General features: G+C 39.0%; 1 pseudogene; it reads left to right on the top strand.

Moving 5' to 3' along the window:
- Positions 1 to 886: 886 nt before the first annotated feature.
- LOC140883710 (putative disease resistance protein At1g50180) lies at positions 887 to 4,587 on the top strand (annotated as a pseudogene).
- Positions 4,588 to 16,271: the final 11,684 nt, after the last annotated feature.

The following is a 16,271-nucleotide window of genomic DNA, read 5'->3' as shown; positions in this document are numbered from 1 at the left end:
ACAAAATCGATCTAGATCAAAGTCATTCACAGCTATCCAGATCGAATCACCGAAGCACATTCTGTCTGTAGCTTCATTTTGTAACTCAAAGCAGAGAGTTTGTTCTGCTTCGAGAGAAAGTATTGCTAGGAATTCCTCTCAAATGATTGATTGGATTGGATTTGTAGAAAGCGTTGTATAAATCAAAGTCTTCTAGTGGAATCCTTCTGAAAACAGAAGAAGGGAAGACGTAGGAGAATTCGTTTTCGAACATCCAGAAACAACTCTATCTCTTTTACATACTGCACTTACATTATCTTATCTGCCTTAGCTTTATAATTATTCAATCTGCAAGGAAGATTTCTTCCGTCTGATAACTTCAGATCTTTCGAGCAGATCAAAGTCTTAAGCAACAAAACATTTGTCTGATTTTCACAAATCAGATCGAAAAAACTTTAAATTTTAAATAGTGTATTCAACCCCCTCTACACGTATTTTCGATCCTAACATATTTGATACGAAATATATAAAATACTCTTAAAAAATCAAAGCAAAAATAACAAAAATCACTTTCTCTATTTTGAACTTCACGTATGTTTATGATCTTCTTCATTTTTCGTGCTTTCGATTTTATTTTAAATTTAAATATATTCAAAATAAAAATATAACAACAACAACAATAATAAATATTTATATTTTAACAACACACGCGCAATGTAACTCGTATGTAGAAAAATTTTGAGAAAATAATTGTTAAAAAAAGAAGCCTATATGGCAGCATTATCTTTAACATCTATGGGCGATTTTGATATTTCGAAGCCTAAACAGAGGTGTTTTATTTATTTATTTTATTTATTTTCTAAATTTCAACAACTCTATGGACTAGTCTCCAATTCCATTCCGTACTTGAACTTTTTCGTTAAATAAATGGATTTGAATTCAACGCACGGAGTCAAGCTTTTCTCCGTCATCAATTTCGAAGGCCCAACTCCAAATGGCGGAGCATGTGGTCTCCATTGCCCTCGAAACAATCCGCAGTCTCCTCGTACAAGAAGTTAAATTTTATTACGGAGTGAGGTCCCAGGTGGAGGAGATCCAGCAAGAGCTGCAGCGCATGCGATCTTTCTTGAAAGATGCCGATTCAAAGCAAGAAACCGACGAGCGTGTCCGCAATTGTGTCGCTGAAGTTCGAGAAGCTGCTTACGATATCGAAGACAACATTCTTATTTTCTTTGCCGTTAAGATTGCGTCACGAAAGTGCTCGAGAAAGTCGAGGTTCAATGTTTTCAAGAAAATGAGTTTTTTCTTCAAGGAATTTGTTACCACCCACAGGGTTGGATACAAGATTGCTGATATTAAGAGCAAGATTATTGGGCTAAGAGAGAGCTTGCATACTTATGGGATACAACCCACGAGTGATCGGGGAGATGGGTTTGGTGTTAGAAATGCAAGAAATGGTGATTTGATGAGGTCTTATTCTCATGTGGTGGACGAAGATATAGTCGGATTGGAGGAGGATATACATGTTTTGGTTGCTCATTTGATTGATAAGCAAAAAGATGGAGTTGTTTCTATATATGGGATGGGGGGTTTGGGGAAGACAACAATAGCTAGGAAGTTGTATAATCATAGGATTGTGAGGCGGCATTTTGATGGATTTGCTTGGAGTTGTATATCTCAGCAATGGGATAAGAAGGATATTTTACAAGGGTTGTTGATAAAACTTGTCCCTGAGAAGAGAAAAGAGATTCTTGGTATGAGGGATGAGGAGTTAGTGAGGCAGCTACATGATGTGCAGATGAAGAAGAGATGTTTAGTGGTTCTTGATGACATTTGGTCTAGCCAAGCTTGGGAGAGCTTTAGACCTGCCTTTCCGAGCTCGAGACTTGGTGCTGGTAGCAAAATACTTCTTACATCTCGCAATAGAGAAGTTGCTTCTTATGTCTGTCCCAGTGGTTTGTTGTATGAACCTAGATTTTTAACCATGGATGAAAGTTGGGAGCTGCTTTCCAGGAAAGTGTTTCCTAGAAGGCAAGATGATGCTGATGGTAAGTTTATAAATAGGTGCATCTATGATTTATTTGTTGTATTTCACAGTTTGGAATATGCTGCTCATGTTGCAAGTCTTTGTTTTGAAGTTTTACTTTGATGCTTGTTGTGGCCACCTTGTGGTTTAAGTTAGCTTAGAATTTATTTGGTTTGCTGGAATATTTTGTAGGCTCATGTTAGCTTGGTTTCCTCTCACATGTTCCGCCATCGTTTCAGACTACTGACTGTTATAACTTACATGTAGTGATCATAATGGAGGTGCTCTTGTAAAGCATAATGTTCCTTTTTCCCCCCTTTTCTGGTTTAACATCTTAGCTATGTCAGAAGAAAATTTCAGTCTTGGTCAGACATTTACTAACATAATAACTCGATTCTCTCCTTAGAATCTATCAACATCACTTATTCTTGAAGCTGAGTGTTTTACAAAGAGACATACTTCAATGATATTCGAGCTTGGTGGAAAAGTAGTTATGCTTTTGCTGAGTCCGTTTTCCGATGATGTCTTAGAATTTGTTTCCGTTACTGCAATAAAACCAATTAGCTACTGTTTCATTGCTGCAAAACTGATTATCTATTATTCTATGAGAAAATACTACGGACGAGGCCATGATTTGTTTCTTCTCATTTCTCAGAATTTAGAATGGATCCAGACATGGAGATATTAGGGAAGGAGATGGTGGCGAAGTGTTGTGGTTTGCCATTAGCTATTCTCGTGCTCAGTGGTCTTCTCATTACGAAGCATACACCAAGAGACTGGCAAATGGTTTATGAGAATATCAACTGGTATTTGTCTAGGGGCGGAAGTCATGGACAACAAAAAGCCGTTTCGGAGGTTTTAGGCTTCAGTTACCATGACTTGCCTTACCGATTCAAGCAATGCTTTCTTTACTTGGCAAATTTTCCTGAGGATTTTGAGATAGAAGCTGAGAAGTTATACCAATTATGGCTGGCCGAAGGTATCATATCACCGGAGGAGAGGGCCGAAGAAGAAACAATGATGGATGTTGCTGAACGGTACTTAGCTGAATTGGCTCAAAGGTGTATGGTGCAAGTCAACGTGAAGGAAACGGCAGGCGGGTTCAAGAATTGTCGTCTTCATGATCTTATGCGGGATCTTTGTATATCTAAAGCAAAAGATGAAAACTTTGCTAAGATAGTCAATTTTAGACGCGACAAGAAACCATTGGAATCATATTCATCCGGTTGCGAAACACGGAGAGTTTCTGTGTATTTCAATCCAAATGGTGAGCATGATCCGGTTTCTTGGGGCGAAAATCGTCAATTGAGGTCAGCATTCTTTTACGCCCATGATTGTAGCAGAGAATTCTTGCGACAAGAAATGAAATCCCACCTCGGAAGCTTCAAATTTCTTAGAGTTCTGGAACTTCAAGGATTTCAAAATGTTGACGAGTTGCCTAAAAGTATTGGAGATTTGATACACCTGAGGTACTTGAGTTTGAGCTATTCTAAGTTCAAGAAGTTGCCATCCTCGTTGGAAAATTTAATTTTCTTGCAGACACTTGATTTGGAAGTTGATACTACACTGGAAATCCCGAACATCCTCTGGAAAATGGAAAGACTTAAACATTTATATCTTCCGGGTACCTTTCGTACTCGAGATGGTGCAAAGTTGAGATTGGATGGATTGAATGAACTTGAGATGCTAGTGAACTTCACCACCAGCTCGTGTGATGTAAAAGATCTTGACAAATTGACTAATCTTCGGAAACTAAGAGCTTCAATAAAGGATAAACTTGATGACCTTCCAAACATTATCAATTACATAAGCTTCACTCAGAATAATCCAGACGAACTTCGCTGTCTATTTCCTGTACACAGTTTTGTTCAGACTCAGAGTTAAGTCTGTTGAGAACACTGCTGGATTGCCGGCAGCTATACAAGTTATCCCTACGGGGACATATAGCTAAGCTTCCAGAACACTATCACTTCTCTTCAAGCATTGCTAAAATCTCATTCAAGGGTTCGGCACTCGAGGAAGATCCCATGGCAACACTCGAAAAGCTACCAAAGTTAAGCAGTCTAACATTGTATGATTCCTCCTACGTGGGGGAGAAAATGGTGTGTTCGGCCAAAGGTTTTCCTCAGCTTTTGTATCTAAAGCTCTGGCGTTTGCCGAATCTGCAAATGTGGAGGATTGATGAAGGAGCGATGCCAAAGCTCAACCGTTTAGTTGTTGCTCATTGTGAGAACCTGGAAATGCTTCCAGATGGACTGAGATTCATCACAACACTCCAGAAGGTGAACCTTCGTTTGATGCCGGAGGTATTCAAGGATAGGCTCCGGGCTGCGGATGGTGATGAAGGAGATTTCTATAAAGTTCGCCGTGTTCGTCAGGTCAAACTTGATTGAGTGATTTAGCTCCTACATTATTGCTCGATGATACCTCATAGTCATATTATGAAGTAATATTGTCTCTCCTGTGAAGTGAAGGGGCCATGTGGTGTTTACTATTTTATTCATGTTTGAGACTTTGAGTCCTTGCTCGGTCAATATTTGATATGTAATAAAAATAATTGGTACTTTTATTTTGTCAATATATATTATATTATCACTTCAAATTTGTGAGACACATTTTAGTTGAAAACAATATTTGGTCATGGATCAATATATTTGAGTTGGTTATAAAACTTTATTATTTAATAAACCAAAGTCCAAACAGTCACCTTATTTGACCACAAAATTTCTACAAATTGGAGGATTACAATAACTTATTTGATCTATAATCCAACTTTTGTTATGTCAAAAATAAGACTTCCAACCAAACAATTTGGGCATAAAGTGTAGACATTAATGGTTGAAAAATTACTTCATTGATCTTTGTTTTTTTTTTTTAATTACATGACATATTTTTTTTTAACTATAGTTTAACATCAAATTCACATCTCCTCTGTTGAGTGAGTTTTATGTTTTGTGGCCATTAATCTCGACTTTTAAGTTGTTTTTGTTTTAATGATTTTTTTGGGGTCTTCTTTTAGAAACTAATATTATATTAAAATTAGGAACTTTAGTGTTTAGACATATTGTTTTATATAAATTTTTATTATTTATTTAAGTAAGATTACTCCTTTCTTTGTTAAAAGTGGAAAATGGATTACTATTTTAACTTTCAATTACACCGATTATATTTTTTTAAAAAAATAAAAATTAATTGTAACGCCCGAAAAATTCATAAATCCAGTCACGAGTATTAAGGAAATTTTAAATGAAATTTAAATTATTTTATTTTATTTATTTATGATTTAAAGATTATGTTTAATTAAATGATTTTATGTGATAAATTCATGATTTAAAAGTTAAGTTTAAAATATTTTGTGCTATGCATATTGAATGAGATTCTATGTTTCAAAGTTGAGTTTTTAGGTGTTAAAAATATATGTTTAAATATTTTGTTAAATAATTTTAATGATTTTATGTATTTTAGTTATAAAATTAATAGTTATGATATAATTACCCGGTGTTTAATGGTTGAATTTAGCTTTTGATATTTTTCAAGTATGGGTTTAATTCGAGTGACGAAGAAAATTGAGATTAGCCTGTGAATGAGGTTTAAGAAATTTAAGATAAGCGTGTTTCTCACTGATATTTATTTTTAAAGTTTCAAATTTAAGATAAGCGTGTTTCTCACGGATATTTATTTTTAAGAAAAAGTTGTCAAGCTTTAGACGCGGGTGGGGAAGGCTACCTTATCTATGCGATTGATACATCCATAGTGAACATGAGTGTAGAGGAGTTACTAGTGGTTTGTGAATACCCAGATGTTTTTCTGGATGAGATTCCAGGGTTTCCTATAGTTAGAGAAGTCGAGTTCGGGATTGAACTTGTGCCAGGGAAGACACCGATTTCTCGTGCACTTTATCGTCTAGCACCAGCAGAGATGAGGAAGTTGCAACAACAGTTGCAGGATTTGTTGGATAAGGGATATATCCGACCGAGCATTTCACCTTGGGGAGAGCCAGTTCTTTTTGTGAAAAAAAGATGGTTCTATGCGACTCTGTATAGATTACATACAGTTGAACCGAGCGACAGTTAAGAACAAGTATCCTTTACCACAGATTGATTATTTGTTCGATCAACTTCAGGGTACCTCTGTGTACTCTAAGATTGACTTGAGGTCGGGCTATCATCAATTGTGAGTTCGAGATATGGATATCTCGAAGACCACATTTTGCATCCGATATGGTCACTATGAGTTTTTAGTGATGCTTTTTGGGTTTACAAACACACCTGCAATGTTCATGGATTTAATGACCATAGTTTTCAGCGATTATCTGGATAAGATTTTTGTGGTTTTTATTGACGAAATTTTAATCTACCCACACAGTGTTAGCGAGCATGCCTAACACTTAAGGCTTGTACTGCAGATTCTCCGTGAGAAGCAGTTATATGCCAAGTTCAGTAAGTGTGAGTTTTGGATTGATCGAGTGGTATTCCTTGATCATGTTATCTCTCGGGAGGGTGTAGAAGTTGACCCGAGTAAGACTGAAGCTATTATAAATTGGTCACGTCCGACTACAGCTTCAGAGATTCAGAGCTTTTTGGGTTTGGCAGGTTATTATCGGCGATTTATTGAGAATTTCTCTTGAATTGCTAGACCATTGACACAGTTGACAAGGAAAGATGTTCCTTTTGTCTGGTCAAGCGAATGTGAGCATAGCTTTGACGAGTTGAGGGGCCAATTGACTAATGCACATGTTCTTGCCTTACCATCTGGCACCAATGGCTATGTGGTTTATACAGATGCATCTCTTCAAGGGTTGGGTTGTGTGTTGACACATAATGGGCATGTGATTGTCTATGCCTCTAGACAGTTGAAGACCCATGCACGAAGGGAATTAGCCAAGCGATAGTGTTTGCACTGAATATTTGGCGACATTATCTGTATGGCGAGAGGTTCGAGATCTTTCGGACCACAAGAGTTTGAAATACTTGTTCACTCAGGCAGAGTTAAACATGTGACAGCGTCGATAGATGGATCTTCTCAAGGAATATGATTGCGAAATTAAGTACCATCCGGGTAATGCGAATCCAGTGGCAGATGCGCTGAGTCGTAAAGTGAGTATTAGTGCTTTCCGCACTAGTGCAAGAGCTAGTACAATTTAGGAGTGTTGTTCTTCATACTTTATGTTTCGACATAAGAAAGTACAATAGGAAATCCTAGTGTCTTCAGTACTAGCTGAGCCATCTTTGTTTGCTCGTATACGAGAAGTACACTTTTCTAATCCTAAGCTCAGAAATTAGCAAGGCTTGATAAGGGAAACAATACATCTGGTTTTCACTATCAGACAGACGGATTTTTGTGCTTGTCTGGTAGAGTAATGGTACCTGATGAACTGACCTTGTGAGATGAGATTTTGTATCAGGCTCATCGTAGTAGATTCATCGTGCACCCAGGCAGTGTTAAGATGTATAAGGATCTATGTGCCATATTCTGGTGGAAATGTATGAAGCGTAGTGTTTATTAGTTTGTGTCTCGATGTCTTGTTTTTCAGCAAGTTAAGGCTGAGCATCGACGATCCGGTGGTCTGATGCAGAGTTTGGAGATTTCGTAATGGAAGTGGGAGCATGTGATGGATTTTGTCACCCACTTTCCAATGACCTCCAAACATTGTGATGCTATTTGGGTTGTGGTGGATAGGTTTTCCAAGTCTGCTCATTTTCTTCCGTATAACCACTAGTTGACTTTTGATCGCATGGCGAGGTTATACATTCAGGAGATTGTGCGATTACATGGAGTTCCTTTAAGCATCGTCAGCGACAGATATCCGAGGTTCACTTCACGGTTTTTTTGTAGTTTTCAGCGAGCTTTGGATACTACTCTGAGTTTGAGTACGACTTATCACCCAGAGATAGACAGTCAGTCTGAGAGGACTATTCGGACATTTGAAGATATTCTGAGGACTTCAGTGATGGACTTTGGGTTATCTTGGCAGGATCATTTGCCGTTGATAGAGTTTGCCTACAACAACAGCTATCATCGTAGCATCAGCATGGTACCGTTTGAAGCTCTGTATGGTCACCATTGTCGCACACCTTTGTTTTGGGATGAGGTGGTAGAACGACAGGTCGAAGGACCGGAATTGATCCGATAGATTGTGAACAACGTAGAGTTGATCAAGAAGAGGATCAAGACGGCACAAGACAGACATGACAATTATGCCAATACCAAGAGCAGACCACTGCATTTCGAGATAGAAGAATATGTTTTCTTGGGGGTATCGCCTTTCCGAAAGGTGATGAGGTTTGGTCTGAAGGACAAGTGTAGTAATCCGTACCCAAAATAAGCTGATTAAGGGATTAATCACAATTAATTACATAATAAATGTAAATGGCAGTTCAGAAGCTACGTTCGGAGGATCGGAAGCTCCGGTGCGATCGAACGGTCCGATCGGAGTTTGGAGTCTCTGAACTCTGGCAGCCAGCTGTGCACGTGATGTTAGCGGTGACGTCAGCAGGGTGACGTAAGGGATGACATTACTAATGGGATATCGGATGATCCAAAGTCCCGATCGGAGGCTCCGATCTGTTGGTAGGGCTTGTGGCAGCCATGCAGAGATCGGACGCTCCTAAGGGGTAGATCGGAGGCTCCGATCTTGGCCTATAAATATAGGGTCCAAAAGCCATTTGGAGTGCACCTCTCTCATTCCTCTCCTCGTGCTTCTTAATATATTTAGGCTATTTATAGTCCTCTAGGCGTCCTATTGGAAATCCGAAAGTGGCTAGGCGCTACGGGGATAGTAGCGGAGCTGTGTCTTGGAGAATATCGTCATCACCGGGCTGACGAGGGACGCAGGTAAAGCTTTGGCTTCCTAAAAATATTTGGGAGTATGCAATATCTTAGTTAAGGCTTTTAGAGCTTATATAGTGATGCATGAGCATTTGCATTGTAGACGCAGTAGCGTGGACTTGTAGGCTTGGGATCTAGACCTGTGGACTAGGATTCGGCCTGCAGTGTTAGAGGTACGTAAGTACTGACCAAGATAGCCGACATGATATATATGCTTATATGTTGCATTTGTATGTGCTCTGTATTTCATTTTTTATTGCGTTAGCACATGCATGTTTTTACACTGGACTGCATCTCATATGATGTGAGTCATGACAGTTTCCATATGTGATGAGTTTCTCCTTATGGATTCGTGTCTGTTTTGGGGAGGCTTAGCCCTCGGTTTTGCTATAACTAGGAGCGACCGTGACGGAGGAGTAGACGCTATAGTGATAGGGGAATATACGAGTACCCCGCGGAGTCGCTCTCTGGCATGATACTGTGTATTCATTGGCGCCTCTGAGCAGACTGCTTTACTAGGGTTTTATATATGCTCATATTTTTTTATATATCATTGTTTCCATATTGAGCGTTGTCGCTCACGCCCCCGTGTTTGGTGGTTTTGGGTTTACCTTGTGGCGGGGCAGGTCTGAGGCTTGACGGTCCAGGAGGTTCGCACCAGGAGTGAGGCCGGTGTCAGCACTACAAAGTGAGTGTAGTGGCTAGGGCTTTGATACTCTATATTTTGATTTGGTTGTATAATTGTAGTGACCCTGAGAAGAATCACCTACTAACTGGCAACTAATAGCATGCATTAAATTTAATAAAGCAAGAATGCTTAACAGAGTAAAACGTGCAGAAACATAATCCATAATATACATATCAGCTTAGTGAAACATATCCAGGCTTATTACTATAGTGATACAACCATATCGAAAAGCGTAAATAAAACTTTCTAAACATTTATACAGATAAACAAATTCTGCTGTATAAAATCCCCTGAAAAGCTCCGGCTCCCTTGTCCTGCCTCGAGCTACCGGCTCCGTCCATCCTGCGACTTGCCCCGTGGAATAGGGTGTCCAAGATAATAACTAGGACGTGAGCTTTAACGCCCAGTACATAATCATGAGTTAACATATACATATGATGCATGCAACATGATGACTGGTAAAGGGTCATCTGGAAAATCATGCTCAGTACCGGTGCCACATGAGTGCTGCCACCGCACGGATCAACCTCTAGGTGCAACCACACTTGTCTAGTACACCAGAGTAGTCAGACATACATGTCCCCGTCATCACGGTACTCTCAGTGACAGACTATCGAGTATAGAGCTGAGCGGCTCTATAATCAGGTATAACAAGGTATAGGCTCAATGTGTATGTGCACATGATATATGAATATAGAAAGCGGTAAAACATACATCATGCCACATAATAATGCCAAAAAAATGCAAAATATAAACATGTATACTCGCTGGCAATCTCAGTCAATGTGTACGTACCTCTAGGCTAGTTCAAGTCTTAGCAGGATCCTCGGTTCCAAGCCTATATTAAAAGTTCACTGTATCACTACACAAGTTCTGTAAGCCTTAACTAAGCTAATAAATACTCCCAAAACTTAAATAGATCCCCGAACCATACCATCGTTCGTAGTAAGCCCTTTGGAGTCGCTAGTCCCGGATGACTATAACCTTACCTTGGTTATTCTAGAACCTCTATAATAACCGATAGGGTCCTCAAGTGTATATCTCACACTTATATAACTGAAGAAGGAAACTCGGGAATTCGTATCAAATTATGACTTCGAAGAGCCCTATTTATAGGAAAATTTCCGGTCAAGTTCGGAGCCTCCGAACTCGGGTTCGGATCGCCCGATCCAGCTCACTTCCTGCATGCGAGACACGTCAGGTTCGGACCGTCCGATCGCTACTTCGGGCCGTCCGAAGTGTTCTAAATCCGACACTTGTCAAAATCCATGGCTGAGTAATCCTACCTGCTTGGCACAAGGGAGTTCGGGCCGTCCGATCTTGGTTCGGACCGTCCGATTGGCCTTAACTCCAAAGTCAACATGTCCTTCTTCGGAGCCCCCGGCTTGCTGAGTTCGGATCGTCCGAAGTCCTCTTCAGACCGTCCGAACTAGCCAAAACTTTGGAAGCCAAATTCTTAATTCTGAAGTTCGATTAAGTCTCGGAATTGGTTAATTACTAACCCTTAATCATGTTTAACATATTATTATCTTAAAATAGAATCTGGGTTACTACATTCTCCCAACCTTTAGATATTTTGTCCGCGAAATAAAATCTAAAGACAAATCAAGATAACAATATGAAACATTAAACCATGTTTTATTACAAGAACTGTAATTACATCTTTACATGGTAATCAAAAGTACAAAGCAAACAACTAAGGATATTTTTCTTGCATACGGCTCTCTGTTTCCCAAGTTTCTTCTTCAACGCCTCGGCGTTGCCACTGTACCATCACAAGTGGTATAGTTTTATTCCGAAGAACTTTCTCCTTCCTCTCTAGGATACGGAGTGGTCGTTAAACATATAACAGATCCGCCTCTAGCTGAACATCAGTAGGATGGATAATATGAGATTCATCAGCTATGTACCATCGAAGTAACGATAGATGAAAAGCATCATGTATACTGGAAATATATGGCGGTAATGCCAAACGATATGCAACATCTCCGATCTTTTCCAGTACCTGGAAAGGCCCAATAAAACGAGGTGACAACTTGCCTTTCGCCCCAAATCTCATCACCTTCCTAAAAGGTGATACTCGCAGAAAAACATATTCACTAGGCTCGAACTGATGTGGCCTACGATGAATATTCGCATAACTGGCTTGCCTATCTTGAGCAGCTTTAATCCTCCTTTTGATCAAATCTACCTTGTCTACAATCTGTTGCACCAAATCAGGACCCTCGACTTGCCGTTCTCCTATCTCATCCCAGAATAACGGAGTACAACATCGTCGACCATACAATGCCTCGAAAGGTGCCATATCAATACTACGATGATAACTGTTATTGTAGGCAAATTCGATCAAAGGTAACTGATCCTGCCAAGATAAACCAAAATCCATGACAGAAGAACGTAGCATATCCTCCAACGTACGAATCGTCCGTTCTGACTGCCCATCAATATCTGAAAGAGTGGGTGCCCGGTGAGCCAACTTGTGGCTAAGGGCTTTGATGACTCTATGTATAAACAATCTTTTGTTTAATATAATTTACGCTTTTTATAAAGGTGTTTACTTTATCTTTTATCATATTATTATGTTGTGACATACTATAAGATGTTTAGATGAAGACCTTGAATATACTATAATGTATGTAAGATGTGGTAGCACATGGGGATGGCTATCATGAAACACATCTTATAATCACTGTATATTCTAAACAGTTCCTAGTCGATTGAGCCGTCCGTTAATAAGGATAAGGATCGCTCGAGATTGAGACTAGCATTTGCGATGCCAAGTACCACGTTTCATTGGTATGAAACATAGAGATGTTCAAAGCATGCAAATGGATATTCATACGATGAATGATCGAACTACCCTATCCGGACTTTCCAAGTGGTTATCATTTATCGAGTGGATAAAGTCCGCGGTTTTGGTTGTACACCATTAGTCCTTACTACTTGAAACATCATTGAGACTCTATATGCTAGTACTGTGCTTTGACTCGTTTACCGACTCTATTGGGGTCATCAGGTGTCGGGATTGGGTACAGTTACAACACATATAGGAGTCGATGCTTTGTTGTCAAGGATTCACCACATACTTGCGAGTGTGGATATCCTATGCAATCTGAGGAGATATTAGTGTGACGAATCTCTGGCCAGAGTACATGATGTGTTTTAAGAAATGGTTTCTTAGTAGCACATGCGATGTCACTATTTGATCTTCAAGATGCATTGCATAGTTATCGAATCTCGAACGACTCTCGATTTACCAACGGTTGTTGATTCGATCGGGATATTTGGATGAAGGGACCGTACTGTACGCTAACAAAAATCTATTGGTTCTTGCAGGCACTATCAGTGATACCTAGGGAATCATGGGGCGATGTTGCTAGGCGCTCTTACCATGATTCGATGGGCAAGTCGAAAATTGTTGTTCCGAGTCACAAGGAGTTGTGAGCCCACAGCTAGCTGTATCCCTGAACCATTGAGGGTCACACAAGTAATGGATTTTTAATCCCCGTTGAGATAGTTAAATTTAAATAGTTAAATTTAATGAACAAAGAAGTGAGACTTCTTATTTAAGAGTAGTGGGAGTAAGATTTCCTAAAATGACATAGGGATGGACATTTTTGGAAATCACTGAATTTGGATTCAGAAAATTTATCTTGACTCTAAAAGATGCAGAAATGGTTTTTGTGCACATTGGTGAAATTGGTTTATCAATCTGAGTCACGATGAATTTTATATTAATTTTTGAACATGCGGGCTTTGCTTGTCAGACTTGAACTTATGACTAATGGGCCCTAAACTGTTAGCAGCCCACATTATAAATAAGTTATTGCAGTACAGAAATTACACAATAGAGGTCACAATTTTCGAAAACCCTAGCTGTTTTTCTCTCTAAGTGGCCGCCCCCCTCCCTCTCTGCTCGGGAAAATCCATCCTGTGAATTTTGAATTTGCAGTCTGGTTTAACGGATCAAATTCGTTAATTCTCTTCATAGAAACTTCTGATAGATTTTCTAGTGCAATCTATCAGAGGGATTAAATTTTCGTTCGTGGACCTGATTGATGAATTGTTCGTCCATTAGTTCCTGGGATATACAACAAGAGCAGAGTAATCTGTTGGTGTCCATAATCTCGATTCGAGATTGGAGGTAAAAATTTAATTGTTATTTAATTTTTACACGCACAATTTAATCGTAAAGTTTTGATACCCATTATGGAATCGTTCCATATAAAATTTTTAAACTTCCGCTGCACCGGGTATCAATCCTGATTGATCTGAACACCGTTCTCCAACAGTGGTATCAGAGCCAGGTTGCTCAGATCAAGCGATTAAATTAATCGATTGTACAAAAAATTTTTAAGCCTCGGTTTTTGAAACAAAATAAATTTTTTAAAATAAATTTTTTTTTTTCGGGCAAAACACGGGCAGCGATTGGATTGCTGCCCGAGGGGGGGGGGGCAGCGATCGTCGCTGCCCTAGGGGCAGCGACGGGCTGCCCGGCCCGAGCTCCTTTGGGGCGCGGGCAGCCCGGGAAAAATTAATTTTTTTATTTTAAATTAAAATTTTAATATGTTAAAATTCTATTTTTGGTCCGATCGAAAATTGTTTTGATTGGTCCACGAGGCGTCGGATCGAATTGTTCGAGTCCGAAAATTTTAAAATTGATTTTTGGATAAATTTGAATTTTTGGAAAATTTATAGATTTTATCCGTTAAATCAGATTTTATGAAATTAATTATTTTTGGTACAATTGATGATAAGATATGATCTTATAAAAATATTGAGTAAAATATGATTTTATGTATAAAATTGGATTTTATATGTAAAATATGATTTTATTTGATAAAAAGATAATATATGATTTTGTATGTAAAATAAGATTTTATATATGAAATATGATTTTATCCTTTTAATTTAAATTGTCATTGCATGTTATCCAATAAATTAATTTTGAATTAAATATTATTGGATAAGGATGATTGATTGCCATGATCAATTTTGTAGGTGTATGTTAGGAATTTACATTTGTTTTTATTGTTGTTGGATTTATTAATGGGCCTGGTTTATGGCCCAATATGAATTGTCATATGTAATAAAAGTGGGCCTGGTTTATGGCCCGTTCCCACCCCTTAAAATGTATCCCCTACTTGTCATAGTTATTTATTGTAAATACATTAGATTTAGTGGGAGATGAATATTTGAAGACGGAGGTGGGCCCAGCAGACAATAAAGACTGAAGAAATGTAAATTGGAAGCTCAATGTAATAAGATTGCATTGCATACCTGCATATTACCTAGGATTGGACTTAGACTCGTGATTGGCAACCACGGATCGATTAGAAATGGAATCGATCATCCTATATAATATATGATATTATCGTTGTATGCATGTTTTAGACTAAATTGTATGAATCCCGCAAGCATACAAATTTTAAAATGATGAGACAAATTTTCAAAATTAAAATCCCTCATTTTAAATATGATTTAAAATTGATATCAAGATAAATAAAAGAAATTTAAATATTGTTTAAATGTTCCTACCTTCCATCAACGATCAATGTATGAGATGCTACCCACGGATACGGTCCGGCTCATATTATTGGGGGGGCCCGTTCGTCGGAAAGCTGTACATTGGATCGACAAATGTTGTAAGTTGGGTGGAACTCCCATGGGATCGGCTCATATTATTGGGGGATCCACATGGCGACCGTCCATCACAACTTAATATTGATGGGTCATCTTGACATGTCACAATAAACGGCGTCATATTATTGGGCCCTTATTGGACATGAGGTAAAAACGTGAAGGTTGCTTTGGAAGCAATTGGGCTCTACCTTTTGAAAATTATGGTTGGCTGATATTATTCGGGACCATAATTTGTCAATTAGACTCCATGTTCCCACTAAGGAAAACAGTTTCCCGTTTTCACTAGAGGGTAGTGAAATCGTTAAAATAGTGGGAGTGAGATTCATAAAATAAATTTCGCCTATTTTATGTCTAAGTAAATTAATTAAACAATCACTGATAATTGTCTGTTTCTTTTCAGTATTTCATATAGATGAATTCGCGCAATCCACTATTCTCTATTCTCGAACAAAATAAACTGACTAGCGCAAACTATACGGAATGATTCCGTAAGTTGAAGATTGTCTTGACCTCGGAGAAGATGCTCTACGTGTTAGAAAAATCTCCTCCGAAGGAAGCAGCAGCTGACATAAGTCCGGAAGAGTTGGCCAAACTTGATACATGGTGGGACCATGATATCAAGGCCAAATGCTATATGCAAGCCTCGATGTCTGATGAACTCCAGAGGCGATTTGAGGATACCGTGAATGCTGCTGACATTCACGTACAACTCAAGGAACTTTTTGGGGCTCAATCGAGGGCTGAAAGGTTCGCTACTGTAAAAGAGCTAATGACGTGTCGCATGCGTGAAGGGACTTCGGTCCGTGATCATGGGGTACGAGTGATTTGGCTCATACAGAAGTTGGTAACGCTTGATTTGGTGTTGGAGCATGAACTCAACGTGGACTTATTACTTCTCTCTCTTCCTTCTTCGTTTGACGGATTTGTGGTGAATTTCAATATGAACAAGATAGAGGCCTCCCTTGAAGAGATGGTCAATATGCTTGTAACATATGAAGCCACTTTAAAGAAGGATAAACCAGTTCTCTTGGTGGGCTCCTCTTCTTCAGCTAAGAAGGGGCCAAGTACAAAGGGTAAGAAACGTTCTGCCCCACCCAAGAAAACCGG

This window comes from Henckelia pumila, chromosome 1 (genome assembly GCF_033568475.1).
Source record: "Henckelia pumila isolate YLH828 chromosome 1, ASM3356847v2, whole genome shotgun sequence".
Taxonomy (NCBI): domain Eukaryota; kingdom Viridiplantae; phylum Streptophyta; class Magnoliopsida; order Lamiales; family Gesneriaceae; genus Henckelia; species Henckelia pumila.
The sequence above is the reverse complement of the archived record's forward strand: the minus strand, read 5'-3'. Positions and strand labels throughout refer to the sequence as shown.